The sequence below is a fragment of the Saccopteryx bilineata genome, chromosome 9 (assembly GCF_036850765.1).
Source record: "Saccopteryx bilineata isolate mSacBil1 chromosome 9, mSacBil1_pri_phased_curated, whole genome shotgun sequence".
Classification (NCBI taxonomy): Eukaryota; Metazoa; Chordata; class Mammalia; order Chiroptera; family Emballonuridae; genus Saccopteryx; species Saccopteryx bilineata.
In genome coordinates, this window is record NC_089498.1 from 91,789,587 (window position 1) to 91,807,025 (window position 17,439).

The following is a 17,439-nucleotide window of genomic DNA, read 5'->3' on the forward strand; positions in this document are numbered from 1 at the left end:
AAATCCATAGATCTGCTGACACCAGGTCTAAATTCCCAAATGGCAACATTGGTGGAATTCAGTGGCACCTATGCCCTTTGATAGTCCATATGTTCACCCCTTCTCCAGAGCCCCACCACACACAGCCCACAATTCACTCCTGTGGCTTTGTCAGGTAGTCAACTCTTCCACTTCAACCTGTAGGACACAGATGTCCCTCAGGACCTTAAATGAGCAGGCACAGAGAGGGTATCATTGCTCATGAGCAGAGGGTCCCCAAGAGGAGGGAAGCCAGCCTGGCATCACCCCCTCTGTGTTCACCTTCCAACTCAAGCACAGGCCACTTTCACCTGGGCTTTGCCCATCACTTGTGTGTCCTGCACATTTGCTCTCCTGCTGCCTGGCCTGTGCACAGTGCACACAATCCTCTACCTGGAAACCTCTTTCCTCTTATGTGCAAATTCCTTACTAGCCCTTGGGAAGAGTGCAGATGTCCCCTTCCAAGGGAGCTGCCTCAGATGCTCCCTTCTGCTGGACCATGGTACTCTCCCTCTCCCTGGCCCTCCATCACAGCTGGTAAGAAGACACCTCTACCAGGTACCTTCCTCTCCCCAGTCCGAGCCAATGCTGGGCTTGCACAGAAGTCAAGGAGCACTGCATGAAGGATGAACACACGGTCCTGATCCACTACTGTGCTCAGCTCCCCTTACAGGTGACGAAGGCCACAGTCATGTCAGAGACACCAAGGAAAAACAATTCTAAAGTTTTCTCCAAAACCCCACACACCTTGGGAGAGTCCATCCTGCCTCTGCTTGATGCCAGACATTCCTGCTGTCCTCAGGACATCTGTTGCCTGTCTGTCCACCCCTCCCTCCACACTTCCATGACTCTCACACTGGGACCCCAGGCATGTTCTAGGTATCAGATGCCTCAAAGCTGCCCACAGGGCTAGACACGTGTAAATCCCACCCAGGCTGCCTCTGCTGGAAACCTCAGCTGCCTCCCCAACTCTCCCTACACCCACCCCTAGGCTAGGATAAAGTTCAAACTTGGCTGGCAGGGCAGGCCCTGCCCCCACCCTCCTCCACCAGCCTTTGGGCGCAGAGCCTGGGCCAGGCACAGGGCCGGAGCCTGAGAGCCAACCCCACTGCTCCTGGGTACCTGAGTGTCTGAAGGTCCTCCTAACCTCAGCATAACCAGTGCCTTCCCCAGAAAGCCTCTTGTGCACTCTCCTCGTGCCCCACACCAGGGCTGTGAAAGCCAGGAAGGGAGGTCCACCAGGCCCTGGGTTGGAAGGGGGAATTGACCCATGAGCAGAGGAGCAAAGGCAGACACGGGTGGGATTTGAGGAGGACCTGGGGATGGGACACTGGGAATAGGGAGGGTATGTAAAGAGGCTAGGAGAACAGCAGTGTCCTGCTCTGGCAAAGAGCATGGGCCCTATGTCGCTCTGAGGCTCTAGGAAACGAGGAGCCTCCCCCAGAGGCCCTCCATGTGCTGAGCCTGGCCAGACGGCTGGGCTAGGGGTGGGAGTGGTGACACAGGCAGGAGATGATGGTCAAGGTCAAAGGCCATAAAGACAGATTCCAAGCCTACATCTGCATTGATCTAGATACATATCCTGGCTAAGTTGTTATGAAGCAGAGTGCCCAACTTTTCTGGGTCTTAGTTTTTCCATCTATAAAATGATGGGCCCTGCCCAGTTGCTCAGTGGATAGAGCATCAGCCTAGCATACGTATGTCCTGGGTTTGATTCCCGGTCACGGTACACAGAAGAAGCAACCATCTGCTTCTCCCCCGCTCCCTCCCCCCCTTCTCTCCCTCTTCCTCTCCCGCAGCCAGTGGCTTGATTAGCTCAAGAGTGGCTCCAGGCACTTAGGATGGCTACAACGGAGCGCATCAGCCTCAGACACTAAATATAGCTCAGTACTCCAGCATCAGCCCCAGATGGGGTTGCAGGGTGGGTCCCAGTAGAGGTTCATGCAGGAGTCTGCCTCACTATCTCCCATCCTCTCACCTTAAAAGAAAAACAAACAATAATAACAAAAAAACCGGGGATGATCACTCCTATCCTGGCAGGCTACCCCAAGGACCTGCCCCCTGGCACCACCAGTCCTTGAGATTGAGCTCACATGCCTGACCTGTGGTGGCACAGTGGATAAAGCATCGACCTGGAGATGCTGAGGTTGCCGGTTCAAAACCCTGGGCTTACCTGGTCAAGGCACATATGGGAGTTGATGCTTCGGCTCCTCCCCACCTTCTCTCTCTCTCTCTCTCCCCCTTTCTTTCTCCTCTCTAAAATGAATAAATTGAAAACCTCAGAGACTGAGCTCACACTCCCAGCATGGCCACGTGAAACGTCGCATGAGACCTTGTGCAGCCTTCCTATGCAGGCCGCCCCACTCGCCAGCACCCTCGGAGGGAAGATGCCAGGGAAGCCCCTTGAGAAAGCCTCATTCGAGCTCAGTCTTCCAGGCTTCCTTCCCAACTACCTCCTACTGAAGGCCCCCTGCACTCAGGCCACAGGGCCTGGCTTCCCTCGCCCACAGGCCTTGCCTGCCAATCCCCTCGCCAGTGTCCCTTTGGCAGAGCCTGGTAGGGCCTGGAACAGGTGTCTTGAATTCCTCAGCCTTCCCGGCACATCTTGAAGGAGTAGTATTGCCAAGAACCAGTTCCAGTGAGTATGTCAGAACCCTGGAAACCAAGCCACTATGCAGGTTCCTCGAGGTCCCAGCCCACGCTCTTCTCAAAGCACTGGCTCTGCTGCCAGAGAGGAAATTGGCAGAGACTGCTGTTTCATCCTCTGGATGAACCTGCCAAAGGGCTCAAAGCTGGGCTGGGCCTCCTCTCATGCCAGCTGCTCTCTGACAAAGCCTAGCCCTCACTTCCCTCTTCTCGAATCCCATGCAAGAGAAGGAAGCCTACAAGCCAAGAGATCAGCTGGTTCAGATCCCTACCCTGAGTGACCTCAACCTCTCTGAGTCTCAGCCACTGCCACTCTGTGGGGCTGTGAGCAGCCATGGGAGAGCCTCCCACACCAGGTGCCTTGAAGCAGATACTTGATAAACATGGCCTTCTGACCCAGAGGCCTGGGGAGGGGGGGTACCTGGGCTCTGCCTGCCCCTAGCCACACCAGCAGAACCCCATCAGGGAAGAGAGACAGCTGGGATTCCCTCTTGGCACTGATTTCTGAGCAGAGACCTCAGGCCTCCTCCAGAGATACCTAGGCTTTCTCCAGTTGGTTGCAGAAGGACAGTCTCCAAAAAGACACAAAGCAGTAATTATATTCTCTCTGGAGACCCATAAACTTTGGGTAATTCTCTCTTGATCTCTTTCCCCTTTCCCTGAGCAGGCTTCACAATCCCCTGCATCCACCCACCGTTTGTAAACCCATCCTTCCATCTTTCCCGCAGTTGTGCACACGACCCAGGTCTGCTCCAGGCGCTAAAGAGCCTCAGAGCGGCCCCAAGGGCCAGAGTCCGTTCCTCCCTGCTGAAAACCCTTCCCTGCCTCTTCCTGCCCATCCTGGCCTCGCCAACCAACAGGCTGAAGTGCGCGCAGGAGTGAGACAACAGCGAGACCCAGACATCATCTTGGGGGTCCTGCCCAGAGCGAGTCCCAAAAGTGGGAGCAGTCGTGATCCTGCTCGCCCTCCCTTTGGAGGCCAGCTCCACGCTCGGCCCGATCCCGCGGACGGAGGCCCGGGGAGGCAAACGTGGGCGAGCCTGGGTTGGGGGTCGGTGGTCCAGGACGCGCACTCCGCAAGGTCTCGGCCCCTAGCGGTGGTCGGCGGGGTGGGGCGCCCTTTGCAAATCCTCGCGCCCTGCTTGTTTCATCTCCGCACGCAGGTCGCCCGCCCCCCAGCGCGACTAAAAGTCTGGCACCGGACCGGAAGCCCGGCTCCCCCGCGCGCCCCGAGACGCGCATGCGTGGCACCCCGTTCGCCCGCCGTGCCGGCCCGTTTCAAGCGCGCTCCCGGGCCTGGGCGCAGCATGCCACGGGGACGCCCGCATCCCGGCACGCCCTTACCTGGGGCGGCGGGCGCGCAGCAGGCTGGCAGGCGGCAGGGCGGCCGCGGGCAAACGCGGCACCCGGAGAAGGCCCGCACGGCAGGCATCAGGCCCATGGCGGCGCGGGCGCAGCGGCGCGGCGGCGGCAGGAATGCCCGGCACGCGCGCAGGTAGCAGCTTGCCCGCCGCCAGCCCGCTCGGGGCCGGGACCCTGGAGGGAGGGAGGAAGGGCCCGGGACCTGCGAGTGCCTGGAATGCCAAACCTGAAGCTGAACCCGTGGAAGATCTGCGATTTCAAATATCTTTTTTCTTAATACCCCGCTTTATTATATTATGCACCCTAGGAATACTAGCAACTCCCACTGATGGGTCCCTCTCTCCTTGCCAAGAACTGGCTTTAGGAGCTCCCATTCCCCGCAGACTGGGAAGCAGGTATTCCAGGTGGGGCAAAGGAGGTTCGGGAAGGTCAAGTAACTAGGTCTGGGTCACCCTGCCAGGAGAGTGCGGAGCCTAGATATAGATCAAGTTGGGCTGCTGGGCCCAGACCTCTGTGCCCGGGACTTAACATGCGTCCTGCGCTGTAGTATGTGCCCATTCTGCAGCGGCGCAGCTGAAGTTCAAAAAGGCAGTTTTCCTAGGGTCACACAGTAGATAGTGACAGATCTTCAGTTCAAACCTAAATGATCTTTTGCAAAGCCTATGACCTTCCCAGGGCTGGATTCTGTCCCAGTGAGAAGAATCTACAATACCAGTTCCAGAGTGTGAGGATCTGGATGGGGACACAGCCCCAGGCACACACCTGGAAGGGGTGGCGGAAAGAGAAACAAAGCTGGGGACCATGCAACACCAGACAGGAAGGACAGATGTTCGAAGGGGGCCTGGGGGCAGAATTCTGCAAGGAAAGGGTTTAAGGGAGCTCCAGGGTTGTTACAGGTGGGGGCTCATCTGAAAGCTGAATGTGTCAGGCAGACAAGTCACTCTATTTTTAAGCAGGGCCTGGACCAGGCTGCAGTGAGGCACTCACCACAGGTATAAACTTTAAGGGCATGCCCCACCGACCCCCAACCCAGGCTCGCCCACGTTTGCCTCCCCGGGCCTCCGTCCGCGGGATCGGGCCGAGCGTGGAGCTGGCCTCCAAAGGGAGGGCGAGCAGGATCACGACTGCTCCCACTTTTGGGACTCGCTCTGGGCAGGACCCCCAAGATGATGTCTGGGTCTCGCTGTTGTCTCACTCCTGCGCGCACTTCAGCCTGTTGGTTGGCGAGGCCAGGATGGGCAGGAAGAGGCAGGGAAGGGTTTTCAGCAGGGTGGAACGGACTCTGGCCCTTGGGGCCGCTCTGAGGCTCTTTAGCGCCTGGAGCAGACCTGGGTCGTGTGCACAACTGCGGGAAAGATGGAAGGATGGGTTTACAAACGGTGGGTGGATGCAGGGGATTGTGAAGCCTGCTCAGGGAAAGGGGAAAGAGATCAAGAGAGAATTACCCAAAGTTTATGGGTCTCCAGAGAGAATATAATTACTGCTTTGTGTCTTTTTGGAGACTGTCCTTCTGCAACCAACTGGAGAAAGCCTAGGTATCTCTGGAGGAGGCCTGAGGTCTCTGCTCAGGAATCAGTGCCAAGAGGGAATCCCAGCTGTCTCTCTTCCCTGATGGGGTTCTGCTGGTGTGGCTAGGGGCAGGCAGAGCCCAGGTACCCCCCCTCCCCAGGCCTCTGGGTCAGAAGGCCATGTTTATCAAGTATCTGCTTCAAGGCACCTGGTGTGGGAGGCTCTCCCATGGCTGCTCACAGCCCCACAGAGTGGCAGTGGCTGAGACTCAGAGAGGTCTGAATATTTTATTGTAATATATTTTTAAATGCAAATTAATGCAAAAAAATTCATGATGAACAAAATATCAAAATTTTAAATAAAAGACAGGATCTGACTGACCGGAAGTGTCTCAACCTAATTCCACCCATAAACCTGTCTTTATTTAAAATGTTGACATTTTAGGCCTTGGCTGGTTGCCTCAGTGGTAGAGCATAAATCTGGCGTGTGGAAGTTCTGGGTTCAATTCCTGGTCAGGGCACACAGGAGAAGCACCCATCTGCTTCTCCACCCCTCCCCCTCTCTTTCCTCTCTCTCTCTTCCCCTCCTGTAGCCAAGGCTCCATTGGAGCAAAGTTGGCCCAGGCACTGAGGATGGCTCCATGGCCTCTGCCTCGGGTGCTAGAATGGCGTTGCAACGGAGCAGCGCCACAGATGGGAAAAGCATTGCCCCCTAGTGGGCTTGTCAGGTGGATCCTGGTTGGGCACATGTGGGAATCTGTCTCTCTGCCTCCCTGCTTCTCACTTCAGAAAAATACAAAAAAATAAAATAAAAAATAAATTAAATTTTGACATTTTATCATAGATGCTCTAGGCTGAATAAAGTTTCCCCAAAGATGTTCACATCCTAATCCCTGAAACCTGTAGCTAAATTACTTTACCTAGTAAAAAGGACTTTACAAATATAACTCAAGATGGAGAGATGATACTGGATTTTACAGGTGGAGTTTATAAAAGGACAGCAGAAGGAAATTTGACTATATAGGTGACCCTTAAACAACATGGTTTGAATTGGGAGTCCACTTATCCATGGTTTTTCAATAAATACTATAAATTTATTTTCTCTTCCTTATGATTTTCTTTCTTTTTTCTTTTTGTTTCTTATTTATTGATTTGAGAGAGAGAGAGAGAAAGGGGAGCGGGAGCGGGAAGCATCAACTCATAGTAGTTGCATGTTTCTTGTATGTGCCTTGACCGCGCAAGCCTGGGGCTTCAAACTGGCGACCTCGGCGCTCCAGGTCAACGTTTATCTACTGCACCATCACAAGTCAGGCTTTCCCTTATAATTTTATTTTCAATTTTTCTTATTGAGAGGGAGAAAGAGAGAAATCAACTTGTTCCACTTATTTATGCACTCACTGGTTGTTTCTTGTATGTGCCTGACTCGGGATTGAACCCACAACCTTGGCATGTTCAAAAGACCTAACCAACTGCGCCAACCGGACAGGGCCTTATGATTCTCTTAACAACATTTTCTTTTCTCTAGATTACTGTGATAGTTCTGGATATAATATGTATAACCATAAAACATACAAAACATGTTAATCAACTGCTTATATTATCAGTATGGCTTACAGTCAACAGTCATCTATTAGTGGTTAAGTTTTGGGGAAGTCAAAAGTTATATGCAAGTTTTCAACTATCTGGGGTCAGTGCCCCAACCCCTATGTTGTTCAAGGGTCAACTGTAGAAGAGGAGGCGTGAAAGGAGGGAAGCTGGGACTGGAGAGGCCACACCGGGGAGTGTGGGCAGCCTCTGGAAGGCAGAAGAGATAAAGAACAGGCTCTCCCCTCCAGTCCTCGGAAGGAATCAGCTTTGCTGACAAGTTGATTGTAGCCTAAAACTCAGTTCTGAGCTCCAGAACTGTGAGAGAATAAAATCTGTGCTGTTTTCAGCTGCTAAATTTTTGGGAATTCATTAGATCAGCAATAAGAAACTACTGCATCCCACCATGTATAAGACGCATCCTTTTTTGAAAAATTTGGGGTCTAAAAACCGGCTGCGTCTTATACAGTGGTTGTAGACCTTTTTACTTGCATTTCCCGCTTTTGTGTGCTTGTTTTTGTGCTCATTGTTGAAGACAGTGGTTTGTCATTAGACACAGATGAGGACAAGCTTATGGACAGGAGTTTTGACTACTGCAGTTGTATGAATTTTATGATGAATAAAACTTGAGTTCAATAACTTTATGTAATACATTTTTTTTTCAAATTTCAGGCCCCAAAATTAAGGTGCATCTTATACATGGGAGCATCTTATACATGGGGAAATACGGTAACACAGTGGAGTTTGGGACATTAATTTGCATTTTAAAAACTGTATCAATAAAACATTTATCTTGATTACTGAATGTTTTGGTGCCCGGGACCAATAAGGCTCTTTAGCACTGGCACTGATACTAGTGTGGGGTGGGGGCTGCAGTGTCCCCAAGCCCTGGACTTGGGGGGGCAGGTCTGTGTTCTCCTTTCCCAGAGTTCAAGTGAATATAAAGGTGGGAAGGGCAGTTCATAGTACCAGGGAACCAGAAGCCCAGGTAGGCCCTGCGCTAAACCTGCCAGAAACACCTGGGGTTCCTGTGGCCCAGGGAACACTGGGTCTGAGCAGCTGTCTGTATGAAAGAGAAGAGTCCTCAGGCTCAGTAGAGGCACCTACTCGGGTAGGGGGCTCTCAAGTGGCTGTGGTGCTGAGCTGCTTTATCCTCTCCAGCCTGTTTTCCCACCTGTGTGGCCACTGAGTTAGACCTGCTGGTCTCCAGGGCATCCCTTCCACCCCACCTCGATCCCCAGGGGATGGAAGCCTGCGCTGCCTCCCTCCCACTCAGAAGGCTCTGGCCTCTCACGCCCTGCCAAGAGGTCCACATTGCACCTGGGCCAGAAGAGCACCCATCCCACTTTGGGGGACATCGTTAGCCATGGCGCCTGTTGGAGGGTGCGTGGACAGAGGTGGTAATGAAACTGTCCTCTTGGGGCAGGGCCTGGGAGCTAACAGGCTAAGGATCTCTCCTCTCACACAAGCACATGGTGACAGGTAACCTCCTCAGCTGGGGCGGCCCTTCTTTCTGAGCTGCATGTACTGCAGGCCCCTGGTCTCCGGGAATGCCTCTGTTCTCAGTCTTGAGTGCCTTCCGGCAACCCCCATCCCCCATCCAGACAGCTCAGGCGGTCTGGAGCTCTGGAGCTGGCCTGGCAACAGAGAATCCATGAGGCTGACCCTGGAGGCAGGCTGCCCCCCCCCCCCCACCCTTGCAGTGTGCTGTTAGGCAGGTTGCTGAACCTCTCGGGGCCTTTCTGCCCCCGACAATATAATTTTGATATGACAGTGGCATGGGATTTCCCCCTTTCCTAAGACTGATGTGGAGAACAAACCTGCCTGCAAGAAGCTGAGGAACTGGACCCCAGCACCCCAAGGGGTCTCCCAGTGTCCTACTCTTCAGAACTGCATCCAGAACCTGGCGTGGCACTCCATCAGGCCTGGGTAGGAAACTATCTTCCTGCCTACTTCTCTGTGACCTGGACAGATCACCTGGCCTCTCTGCTGCTCAGTCTCCCCACCTGTAATAGAGCTACAACGGGACTGGTTTCACTGGGCTGTTTGCAGGGTCAGCTGAGACACACGCCCTGGCATGGGCATGTGTTAGCTATTCTGGCAAGTGGCCAGCTGTGCCCTGTTCCCCTTGGCTGTGTTGCCAGGGCATGGTACAGCATCACAGACACACACCCTACACTGGACTCAGCACTGACCACAGTGAACTCCTGTATGGACTGTGATCTGAGCTCCCCTTAGCAGACACTGTACTGAAGCCAGGCAAGCCAAGCCAGCAGGGAGGTCCCATCACAGCTGCTGGGAAGGAAGAAGGACTTAAGGGTCCAGCAAAGGGGGCAAAAAGCAGTTGGAAGTTACTGTCCTGAGTTGCACAGGAAGCCCTGGAAAGCAGGCCCCTGTAAATCGCTCTCCCAGGGTAAAGCAGCTGTTCCTCTGCCTCTGTCCTGCTAGGTCAGTGGGGGCTGTGGCAGGAGGCAGTTTCCACTGCTGTGGGGATCCAAGCTCACAGGCTCCTGGGGCAGTGCAGGAAACCAACTGTGAACTAATCCCCTTCCCCTTTTGCCTAGAAGAGGCCAGATCTGCCTTTATAAGCCTGGGACCTGGACAGGGACCAAGGCCTGTAGGGTATCTCCTCCTCTAACTGGGATGTGGACCCTCTGGGCCTATTAGAATGGGCTGAGGGTAACAGAATCAGGCTCAAGTGCCCCTTCTGCTGGCGTAGTGACCCAGAGCCCAGCCCAGATCAGCATAGTCCTTTCCCCTTTTGGAAGGGCTGCCATAGAAGGCCCAAGCCCCCCAGCCTGCTGGGTGAACATTCAGGGGAACTGGAAACAAGACTCTTCTTGAATCTCTCATAAGAGCTGGACTGTGGTGCAAGCAGCAACGGGGAGCAGTGGTCCCCAAGGACCTCAGTCTCGGCCCTGCCAGCCTCGGCAGAGGCCAGTGACCTAGCACTCCGAGTCTGATTGTGCCTTGAGGGCTTCCATTTAGAGATGTCATTATAGCAAATAATGACCACTACCAGATGGATTAACAGTGTTGCTTTGTGTCCCTCCAAATTGTCCTGAGGCTGGGATTTTCTCCATGTCAAGTATCTTGCGTTTGGCCTCTGGGGGCTGCATTTGTCTCCTCTCTATCCTCCACCACTCCACACCCCTCTCCATGATTTCTGAGGAACCCAAGGGCAGGAGAATTGGCCCTGTCAGGTCATAGAGAAGTTTCCAGAGGCTACAGCAGCCCCACAGCCGGGCTTGGGCAACAAGGCTCTGATGGCCACTGCCTGGCCCCTTGTGCCCCTCCTCAGCACAGAGTGGTCACTCTGGGCAGGGACACCATTCTCAGGCCCAGCTCCCTGCTCCAGGTCTGTCACTCTATGCTGCTGCCTACAAACAGATGCTGAGTTTGGCTTGGCAGTGCTTGCTAGTCTGTGGATGGATAATTACTAGCATTGAGCCCTACTGTTGGCCCCCAGACTCCTGCATACCGCTGCCCGCTCAGCATCTCCGCTGGTTCAATGACTAACAGGCATCTCAAACTCAAACATGTTAAAAAGGAGCTATGGTCTTGCCCCACCTCCAACCCTGCTCTGTGCTAAGTCTTCCCTCCTGATTAATGACAGCTCTGTCCTCTGGTGCCCAGCCAGATCCCTTGGAGTCCACCTTCACTCTTCCCTTTTCCTCACACCTGCACCCTGATCCTGTCGGCTCTGCTTTCAGAGTTGATTGGGAATCTAACCCCTTTCACCATTACCACAGTGAGAATAACTGCTTCTTGCATAGATTATGACATACATGTCTGGTCTTCCCCCTGGTCCTCCGTGGTCAGCAGTCAGAGTGGTCCTTTTAAGCTATGCATCAGGCCACGTCATTCTTCATTTCAAAGCTCCCCAGTGCTCCCCCATTTCACTGACGAGTAAAAGCTGAGGTCCTCGCCTCACATGGGCCCAGGAGGCCGCTGCCAGCAGCCCCTTCCCTCCCAGCCCTATTCCTCCCTCCGTCCGGCCCACCCACCTCAGCACTGGCCCATGACCACATCAGATACCCTCTGCCCTTGCCCAAGCTGCTGCCTTGGTCTGCACACTTCCAGCAACGTCCTTCCTACCCACTCCTCACCTTTCTCAAGACTGTCTCAGAGTCAAGCTCTCATTCAGCCTGCCCTCCCCACATATTTAAAGCCACTCTAATCTTTCAATAGAACTCACCGCCTTCTAAAACACAGTGGTTCTCAAAATGTGGGCCCTGGACCAGCAGTACTTGGAAATACACATCCTAGGGCTACACACCCCAGTGAGTCGGAAACTGTGGACGGAGCTAGCAGTCTATGTTTACAAGCTTTCCTCCAGGCGATTCTGATGCCAGAGAGGCTCAAGGCTCAAGACTGCTGCTCCATACCATGCAAGGCACTTCCCTGGCCACTGTCTGTCCTGGTGTGTAAGCACGGAAGTTCTGTCTGACCCCTGTTCTTCCTTGCCATGTCCCCTGCCTGCACCTGGGCAGAGGTTCAGTGTTTGCTGAATAAATGAGGACTATTTAGAACTAAGAGAATGCTGAGTGCAGTATTTCGTACCCATTTTCTCTTTTAGTTCTCATGACAACCCTGCAGAGAAGATACTTTTACCCCCCCCCCTTAGCAAACAAGGACACAGAAAGGGTAAGTAGCATACCCAGGGTGACACCACAAACAAGGGGAAGAGCCGCTTTCTATCCAGACCACAGCCTGATGCCGAAGCCTGTGCTCACTGCCTCCTCTCCTACTTCAACACCAGCGCTTTGCCACGCACCATCTTATGTATGGATGTAAGACTCACCTTGGCAGGCTTGCAGGCTCTCTTCAGATAATGAGGTCAGGACTCACCCATGCAAGCCGGGCAGCCCTGGGCACCCTGTGACTCCCTTCTTTCCCTCTCAGAGAGCTAGCTGGCTAGGAGGTGCTGCCTCATGGAGCCTCCCAGAGCTGGACACTGATGTCCAGAGACCCACTGGGGGGGGGGGGGCACTGCCCTCTTCACAGTATCAAGTCTTCTTCCACCACAGTGTCATGACCATGGAATGTCTTTCCATTTATTTAGGTCTGCTTTCATCTTCTGCAACAATGTTTTGTCATCTTAAGAATATAAAGTTTTGTATTTCGTTTGTTAATTTTATTCCTAAATTATTTCATTCTTTTGGATGCTATGGTCAATAAAGTTTTCTTGATTTTATTTTCAGTTTGCCTGCTGCTACTGTATAGAAATACAATTGAGAAATACAATTGATTTATGTATGCTGACTTTGTATCCTGCAATCTTGCTGACTTTTTTATGGTTTTCTGGTGGATTTCTTAAGATGTCCTATATACAAGACCATTACATTTATGAGTAGAAATACTTTTACTTCTTCCTTTCTTTCCAGTCCAGATGCCTTTTATTTCAACCTCTTGACTAGTTGTTCTATGACAATGCTGAATATAAATGGTAAAAAATGAGAATCCTGGTCTTGTGTCCATCTTCAAGGAACAGCAGCCAGTCTTTCTCCATGAGGTACGTTAACCGTGAGGATTCTGTGGGTGCTGATTAGCAGGTTGTAGAAGTTCCTTCCTAGCCTAAACCATGGAGCATTCTTATCCATGAAAGGATGCCGGGTTTTATCAAATCCTTTTTCTGAGTCTAATGAGACGATCATGTGGATTTTGTCCTTTATTCTACTGAAGTATCACATGAACTGATTTTCACGTGTTAAACCATCCTTGCATTCCTGGGATAAGTCTCATTTGGTCACAATGTGTAAACCTTTCACATATTGCTGGAGTCAATTTGTTAACATTTGTTTGAGCATTTTTACCTCTATATCCCCACAAGATATCGGAGCTTCAGCAATTCGCTCCCTCTCCTGCACCATCAACCTTTTTCCATTGCTATTTTGTCTCTCAATTGAAGAACAATAATAAACAAAACCCTCTGCCTCACTTACCCCACCAGCTACTGTCCCCATTTCTCTTTTCCTTTGCAGCAGACATCTTGAAAGAGTTGGCTGTGCTCACTTTCCAATTCCCTGTCTCTTATCCCATCTCACACTCACTGTTTTCAAGCTCTACCTCCAGCTCCCCACCAAAACCACCTGTATTCCAGTTGCCAATGAACAGTGCTCAATGTCCGTTCTCTTCCGACAGATGTATCAGCAATACATCAGGCTCCTTCTTTCTTAGACACTCTCTTCATTCATCTTAGGGACCCCACTTGCTCCTGGCTCCCCGCCTTCACCAGCTGTCTTTCCCAGACCCTTCTGCTGGCTCCTCCTCTGCACCCCCACTTCTTACTGGGGGACAGCTCAAGACTCAGCTCTGGCCTGATCAGGCAGTGGTGCAGTGGATAAAACATTGACCTGGGAAACTGGGGACCCAGGTTCAAAACCTCAAGGTCACTGGCTTAAGCATGTGCTTATCCAGCTTGAGGGTGGGATCACAGATGTGACTCCATGGTCACTAGCGTGAGCAAGGGGTCACTGGCTCAGCTGGAGCCCCCTGGTCAAGGCACATATGAGAAGCAATCAGTGAACAACTAAGGTGCTGCAACCATGAGTTGATGCTTCTCATGTCTCTCCCGTCTGTTTGTCTGTCTCTCTTTCTCTCACTTAAAAAAAGAGAAGAAAGACTCAGCTCTGGTTCCGTCATCCCGGTACTTGCTTCGCGGAGGTCTCATCCAGCCTCACAGCTTCAAATGCCATCTATGTGTCAATGACCCCACATTCTCTCTCCAACCCAGGCCTCTCTCCTAATCTCCAGATTTAAATGTGTAACTGCCTGCTTGCCATCTGAACATGAGCCTCTCATGGGTATCTCAGACTCAGCCCCAAAGTAAACTCAGTCTTCCTGCTAAACAGATATGCTTCTTGTGGTCTTTCTTGTCTCAGTTAATAGCTAATCCCCCCTTCTAGCTGCTCAGATCAAAATATCTTGGAATTACCCTGACATCTCTCATCCTCTTACACCTTTTTTCCATTCCAACAGGGGAACATTAGTGGCTCTTCCTTCAGAATACACCAAGAATTCAATTACTTCTCATCACCAGTTCCATGCTGGGCCATCCTCTCCCACCAATGTGACCGTGTAATAGGCTCCTCACTGGTCTCCCTATTTTGTGTTTGCACTCTTGTATCTCATCTCCACACGGCAGCCAGAGGGGTCCTGTCAGAACCTGAGTCAGGCTCGGCCACTCCTCTATTCAGAACCTGTCGATGGCACCACCTCCCTGAGATGGAAGCAGAGCCATTGGAGTGACCACAAGGCCCTCCTCACCTACCACCTCAGTCCTTCCCTGACCTGCTTCCTCCTCTGTCCCCCTTCACAGACACTGGCTGGCTGGCTGGCTCTGCCAGCATGGACACTCCTGCCTCTGCCTCCAAAACTCTCTGCCCAGGCATGTGTGTAATTCACCTTTCATCTCCTTTACAAACCCTCAGAGCTGTCACTAACCTCCGACTACCCCTCACGGCTGCTCGCTCCCTCCTCATCTTTCTCCACTAAGCTCATCGCCATCTAATTCACATGGGCTTCCTTATCTTGTTTATCTGTCTCCTCTGATGGGACATGCATTCCACAAGGGCAGGGACCTTGTCTTTCCTCCTCACTGCTATATCCCCAGCACCTAGAACACACTCTCGAGTGAAGGACTGACTGGCTGAAGGAAGGAAGGAAGGAATGAATCAATGAATGCCCAGACGAGAGGGACTCCAGCCTGGGCCACCCTTGGGCAAGCTCCCTGACCCGCTGGCTGGCCCCAGTTTTCTCTGTGACGACACCCAGGCTCTCTAACTGCAGTGGGCATGCAGCCCATTTAGCCATCAGAGGTGGCCCGCTGTCTGCCAGAACAAACATGCTTGAAAGGGCTTCTGGGCTCCGCTATTAAACAGTGAAAGGACTGATCCTCTAAGCCTCCTTTCCAGGGAACCCGGCTAATAACAGCTTTGCCAGGAAACCTCCAGAGGCTGACAGAGCCCACCTGTGAGTGCCCATGCTTGCCCAGACATGTCTGCCATCACTAACCCCTGGGATTTCTGCGTTTCCACTATACTTCTGGTAGAAAGGGGAGATAAGCACCTTTGATGATGGTTCCTGTTTTAATTCTTGCCAGTTCTTCAGCACACAGCCTGAGAAGTTTCATAAGTGGATGTGGGGTGGGGGTGGAGGAGGGGCTGGAGGAGGGGCAAATCTGGGTTCTATGTGGGATTCTGCAAAGGTCCTCATTCTGAGCAAGCGGGGGGTGGGGAGAGAAACAGGAGAGATAGAGATAGAGATAGAGATAGAGGGAAAAGAGAGTGAGAGACTAAGAAGAAGGCTTGGGCAGGGACAAGCACACTGAGGTGCAGGTAGACCATGTGTGCCCGTGCCCTGCACAGGCTGAGACAAATGACAGCTTTTAACCTCAGAACATCAGCCTTCGTTCCTCGGCTCTGATCCCTGACTAGCTGTGTCATCTTGAGCAATTATGTACTTAGACTCTGACCCGTAGTTTCTCCTTCACTTTATTCATTTAAAAAACTTTTTATGTAGTAAAATAGGCACACATCCAGAAAAGACATGAATGCAAAATGGACATCTGTGTAACTATGACGACCATCCTGACTCATATGGCTTTAATTTCTTTGCTTTTCTTTATATTTTTGCTGCCTAATTATCCATAAACCATATAGTTTATTTCTGTCCTGTTTTTTAACTTTATATAAATGGAATCATAAAAAACATTATTTAGGCTTCCCTAGTCCCACAGTATGTTGTTAGGATTCAGGCATGTTGGGTGGAGCTATAGTTAATTCATGCTGTTTTCTCTTGCAAGAGTGAAACACATTACTCATTGATTAGTAGTGTTGCTGAATGCTTGGTTGGCGCCAGGCCATCACAAATGAGGCTGCTGGGAACATCTGGTGTGTTCAAGTCTCCTGGCATACCTGTGCACACTTTCCTCTTTGGAACATGCCTAACAGCACAATCGCTAGAACACAGGTGTACATGTAACCTCGACTTTCACAGATACTGCCAACTACTTCCCCAGCAATCTATGCAAGTGTCTGTTGCTCACTAGCCTCATCGCCACTCGGAATCGGCGGTCTTTACCATTAATACTGTGGGTGGGTGGGTGAGCAGAGGGACCGTGCTGTGGTCTGACCTGCACTCCCTGACGACTGCTGAAGTTGAGCACCACTCCCTGGGTTCACTGGTCACGAGGGTTCTTCTACTGCCAAGTGATCACTCAACCCCTTTGCCTGTGTTTCTGCCGACTTTTCTGTCTTGGTCTTCTGTGTTCTTAGGAGCTTGAGTGAGTCATATGATGGATGTGAATGCAGCAAATACCTTCTCCCCACCTATAGCGTGTCTTCATTTTCTCAATCTACCTTTTAAAGAATAGATGCTCTTTATATTATTAGTACAATTTGTGAATCTTTTCCTAAAAGATTAATGCTTTCTGTGATTCATTAAAAAAATCTTTCTCTACCCAATGATCATGGCTGTTTTCCTTTCTCTGGTGTTCAGAGATGCCACTTGTCATAAAACAAAGTCTAGCTACATAGAAGTCTAATCCTGGGCTCTGTTCTGTCAGTCACTTTCCACCACCTCGCAGCCCCAGACGTCCAAGGAGGTCAGCCAGCAGGGGCTGTGGGTCATGTTTGCTGCAGTCACTAGGGGGCAGAAGGCGACGGTTAACAGTGTGAGGCCATTGAGGAAGCCCAGGAAAAAAAATTTGACACTCAAAGTTGTATTGACTTTTTTACATAAGAGATGTATGATTCTGTGGAAGGTTGTCAAGAATGCTGTAGCCAGGCGTGGGAGAAGGGCTGGTGAGGTGAAGAGTAAAGTAGGGGCTCTGTCTATGGAGCATGCAGGGTCTGGAGAGGTGCTGTGATCCCCAAAAGGTGAGCTTGTGCCTGTTTGGACTGGGTGCCAATTAAACACTGTGTGGAGAGAGAGGACTTCCATGACTCCCATGGGCAGGACCCAGAAGCCCAAAAGCCCCTGGTTTACATATTCATCAGGGAGTTGATGGCCCTATCCTAGCAGACATGGTGATCCCTTCTGTTTCTTTTCTTTTTTTGTGCAAGAGAGACAGAAAGCAGATGGACAGATAGGCAGGAAGAGAAATGAGAAGAATCATCTTGTAGTGGCAGCTCTTTAGTTGTTCATTGATTGCTTTCTCATATGTGCCTTGACTGGGGAAGCTCCAGCCGAGTCAGTGACCCCTTGCTCAAGCCAGCAACCTTGGGCTCAAGCCAGTGACCTTGGGTTTCAAGCCCGCAACCATGGGATCATGCTGAATGTTCCCATGTTCAAGCCGGATGAGCCTACACTCAAACTG

The 17,439-nt window shown here is 51.6% G+C and overlaps 1 protein-coding gene across 10 annotated transcripts in view; it reads right to left on the reverse strand.

Moving 5' to 3' along the window:
* Window positions 1-17,439, reverse strand: part of ARHGAP22 (Rho GTPase activating protein 22) — a 206,553-nt gene that overhangs the window by 14,951 nt on the left and 174,163 nt on the right. The gene's annotated exons all lie outside the window — the stretch shown is intronic.